We start from the raw sequence: 5,464 nt of genomic DNA, 5'->3' as shown, positions 1-5,464 counted from the left end.
CATGCTGAGATGAAGGGCTACAAAGTTTGTTCAAATGAATGACCTTCACCCATTTTCAAGGTCACAGGGGTTAAATATGTTAAAAACTTTAAACATCTTCTTCTCGATAACCAAACTGCCCAAGTAGTTGATATTTGGCCAGTAGCATGCTTGGGTGAAGGGCTACCAAATTTGTTCAAATGAATGACCTTCAATTATATTCAAGGTCACAGGGGTCAATTGTTTTAAAAACTTTAAACAACTTCTTCTGAATAACCAAAATGCCCAGGGTGATGATATTTAGTCAGTAGCATACTAGGATCAAGGGCTACCAAGTTTGTTTAAATGTATGACCTTGAATCATATTCAAGGTCACAAGAAGCAAACATGTCCAAAATATTTAAACAACTTCTTCTGAATAACCAAAAGGCTCAGGATGTTGATATTTATCATTTATCATGCTGAGATGAAGGGCTACAAAGTTTGTTCAAATGAATGACCTTCACCCATATGCAAGGTCACAGGGGTCAAATTTGTTAAAAATCTTTAAACGACCTCTTCTGAATAACCATGGGTCCCAGGATGTTGATACTTTGCAAGTTGCATCCTGAGATGAAAGGGTATAAAATTTGTTCGACTTTCAATCACAGGGGTGAAATGTTTAAAAAAATAACGGTATTTTGAATTAATTTTAATCAAAAATACTGATATTTTGCCTGTAGCTTTATTTTAGATCACTTTTAAGGTTACAAGTGTTAGATTTATACCAGGTGAGCGATGCAGGCCCATTGGGCCTCTTGTTACTGATAGAGATAAAATCACGTGCTTTAGAAGACTTTCCCCGGCCCCGTTCTTTTGTTCGTTCCTACACATAACTAGTTGGAAGAACAATACCCTCCCTTTATCCCCCTAAAACTTAATTTCCCAACACATTCTGTATCTTTAAAATTTAGTAATAGATAAAGTGTCCCAAACAGGAAATACACTGCTTATATACAGTTATTTTGTCCTTCTAGGACCCATCAGCGATGCCAGGAGTTAAATGTTGGAAATCCAAGTAAATCTAACAAACTGTTGAAAAAGAAGGGAGGTCGGCGTATGAAAACCCTTAATGTATGAATTGTTTACTCGCACTTATATTCCTGACGTTGTGAAAAAAGAGGTAAAATCTAATTTAAATATATTATAATTACTGATTTGGATATGACGTAACATTTGGACATAGTGGGGTTTAAATTATTTGTTCTGCCACTTGTTTTAGCCCCCCGTACTCCCTCTAACACACTTTCCTATAAAGAAATTTGGGAAATCGGAAACTTTGGTGTAGACTCATTTGCATATCTCGTGCTTTACGTCAAATACAATTCCGTGCATTAGCCAATTGAAACGATCCAAATACATTATTAAGTTGAAGAAATCACAGCTTTATTTTAGTAAATAACCTGAGATTTCTTTAGAATCTTAAGTTAATTATGTTTTGATGAAACATCTTCCTTACATCCGTCTGGTGAACGTAAGTGTTATCTCCCCTACGCTATGGTATTCTTTGGCAAATACAATTCCGGGCATTAGTCAAATGTAACTTAGCATTTTTCCTTATGTTACATATAAGATGCCTATATTAAAATTAAAAACGTTTGACAGCTAATGATCACTTTGTACAATATCAAAATGAGCCGCACAAAAAGATATTGTTTGAGAAAAAAGAGTGATGCTTGCAGGACTCGAACCATCGAAGACGAAAACGTCGATACTCGTGTATAATTAAGACCTACCGGTTTAGCCCACTACACCAAACCATTAGATATTGTAAAATCGAGCTTTTATACGTCAAGACGAAATCATGTGACTGCATTTTATTATGTAAACAGAATTATTTCATTGTTGTTAATGTAACAGCATGTACCATTTTGAGAGCTTGAATGCTCGTGGTATGAATGGGCATCACTTTATTTATGTCTTAAAAAGGAAGTGTAGCGTCCATTTCCTGTCAGTCATGAATAATGTCCCCGCTATAGATAGATCTCCTGAAACTACTGAGACGAGGTTATTTCAAACTCCCAATTTTACCGTTACGTCATATCTTTACAAGCATAGGGACCGCATAACCAAATGATTTTCCATAGACGATAGTGTGAACGTTTACCACTGTCCTGGTTAAATGGAGTTATCCACACTGGTTCACCTGACATCATTTTGAAGAATGTCATTTCACACACCTGTAAAAAAAGAAGTTTTAAAAATCTACCTATTTGAACTTTTTTTATATGGGGGCCGCCATTTTGTATTGAATTCGACACCAAAAATTGACCAACATTTACAACAAATTACACACTTAATAAACTCCCCCAGTCAAAAACAGACTTAATTTTTTTTTCTTTTATACATTTCACATCTATATATATTTCTCAAGCCACACATAAAACTTTTGAAACTTCTGCCACCTAAACATCTAACCATCAGGCCCCAAGACATTCACGACCTTCCTATCAAATCTTCTTCCCAAAAGGGCAAAACCCACAATCTATTTTTGATTTGGTTCTGTCGTCCCTATATGATTGATCGTTGTTGCTAAGGACTACACGGTTGAAAATACAGAGGGCAGGTGCGTAAAACACCTTAATTATGAATATAAACATTTAGATGAGTACTGGTAAATATTATGAAACCTGCTACTACTTAATAGAGATTGTTGTATATAATGTACATTTTTTTATTTTAATATGCTTGGCCATATGGGAGACGAGTCTTTGACTCCATATGTAATCAAGTTTAAATAAAGACCATTGTCATTATTAACATCATTGTTGCAATCTAGGTGACAGCAAACCTCAGCGACTAAATAATCCACCAATAGAAGCTTACCATCTTGTATCTTGAAAGATTAATTTTAACACACTTATCTTTCGTTCATATATTCATTGGAAGATTCTGTTACATGTTGTGTCCTTCGGATGGTCATGACAGAATGGATGGAAATCAGCGCTTAACCTACAACAGGAAGATGTTCAATTGCCATATGCATACTCTGATTAAAAACTTTCCATTAGAAATTTCTTCAGGCAAATGGTCAGCACTGATATTCTAAAGAAATAAACTACAGTTTACGATTCAATCTTGCGTGGGCTTATGTGCAACCAGTAAAGCAGACATTTCGTGAATGAAAGTGCCAGTTTATACAACTCGTGATACATTTTATGATGTAACATCTGTTAAGTTCGATGAAGTATTTCATATATTATAGTAAGAATTCTGATTGTACCTACTTTAGTTCATCTTAAGATTGGGCATTGAAATATGTTATATGTAGTATGCCTTTAAGGGGACTGAAATGTTTCACCTATAGTCAATGTAGCCTTTGAAATAATTTAAGTACACGTATTGCCTTTGTCAGCTGAAAAGACTGGGGTATTTCATCTGTTGAAATCTGTGATTGGGAATTTGATTGGTTAACTTCCTTATCGTTTTATTTTCCATTTTCAGTTAATATTTGTAGTTAATTGCATTTCACGATTAAGATTCTTAAGTTTTTACGGTTGAAATTTTAAGAACTTCATATTTTCTTTGCTATTTTTTAAAAACGAAACGCAAGAGTATCTCTACCATAAAATCTATTTTTAAATATATGATTGACTTTTCAAACACATATTAATTAGTGTTAAGTTTTTGAAGTATAAGACCAGTGTATAATTGTTCAGGCCTCGTGCGTCTAGTTTTGGTCATAGAGAAAGTTTTTAGATCCTAGAATTAATATTTACAGTATGATAGAACGATACATAGTAATATGAAATTATCGCAATGGAGTACCGTTTGAACCACGCAAAGACGTCTAATCTGTGGACCACACCTATCAGACCCCAGGGAGCTGACAGACCTTGGGACTTACATATTGTACCTGTCTGTGTGCAGGACCATGACTTTTGAACCACCAAGAGGGTAATTAAAGGCCACTTACCACCTCGCGTTCTCAGTGGAGAACACCCTCGACTGAACACGGACTCAATCGGTGAAAGACGACGATACAAACGTAAACCAACCAACCAAGCAGTACCTGGAACATGTATTGTTTTTAGTTTAACTTTATTTATGCTTTTCCGGATTGAATTTTAATACAATGCATGACAACGCAATAGTCTAGTCTAGTATAAATGACATATTTTATGACATGTCAAATTTAGAAATTATCCGAACAAATATCAATATCGCTCTGAATATAAATATAAGTATAGAATCCCATTTTGGTGAGGTTTATGGGGTATAAACCTCAATGGGTTTTGAGACAAATTCAAAATTAACTGCTTCACAGTTCATAAAATTTCATAAAATTTGTCTTAAGACCCATTGAGGTTTATACCCCATAAACCTCAACAAAACAGAATTCAATCCTTAAATGCACCAAGATATATAATATGATATGATATATGTGAATTATTTAGTTGATTTTTGCTGAAGCAATTCCGGATACGACAGTGCATGTATTTTTTAATTATATTGCGACATATATGTGTACCAAGCAATGCACTGTTTTTCCACAAGCCGTTAACTTAATGGCTGTATTTACTCTTTTAACGCATTCCTTTTTAAAGTAGTTGCAGTTATATATGTGTTTTCATGTTTATTTCTGTTTGGGATTATTTGCAATCTTGACAAATACAGTTAACATTATACGTTTTCATGAAAATGTTCGGGATCGAAATTTCCAGTCAACTCCCGTTAAAGGGACATCACGGTGAAGTAACTTTTTTTTTGTCTTTTTTTCAAATACTACATAAACATATCAAGTGAGACTCCTTATGGAAAATTACGATTGGCTGAAATAGATTCATAAAAATGATTAAATCTAAGAAAATCATCGGTATTTCTACCTGTCTGACCAACGTTTTGTTCAGGGATTTCCCTCTACTAGCGCATGCGCATATCACACCATTTCTTTGTAAACAAAATGACTGGCAGTGTGAAGTAAGCGAAAGAAAAGTGTTGTAACGTGTCAGCTACGAAACGAAAAGCTGCCAAATGGTCAAAAGAAAGCGCAAGGAGTACGTTGCTGAATCATTATTGCAGATGGGCAGTATTCAAAGGAGAAAATAAGTGCCGTAGCAGACAGTTAGTACGGTGCATGTATATATATTCTTCCGGATAGCCGGTTAAGCTGAAATGGAATCGACAGAAATGCTAGTGCTGTTTATGTTATGAATAAATATCAAAAACTATTAAGCTCGTTCGTATCTTTGTCTGAGTTTGAACACGGATGAACTTAGTTCAATATGTTAATGGGCATGTATTGGAGAGAGTTTACTTTGTGTTTCTATAATCATACAGTGGTTTATGCGAAAGGAAGGGATAAGTGACTGGTTAGTTTGATTTTGCCACGAGGCCCTCCAAGCCCACGGCGTATTTTCTGGGTCACCGAGATACGTGCTATCTAAGACCGTGGATTTACATAATTTATAATATTACCAGGTTCAATAAAATTGTATGATTTAAT

Source organism: Mizuhopecten yessoensis, unplaced genomic scaffold, assembly GCF_002113885.1.
Source record: "Mizuhopecten yessoensis strain PY_sf001 unplaced genomic scaffold, ASM211388v2 scaffold10811, whole genome shotgun sequence".
In the NCBI taxonomy this organism is placed as follows: Eukaryota; Metazoa; Mollusca; class Bivalvia; order Pectinida; family Pectinidae; genus Mizuhopecten; species Mizuhopecten yessoensis.
This window is presented reverse-complemented; position numbering follows the sequence as displayed.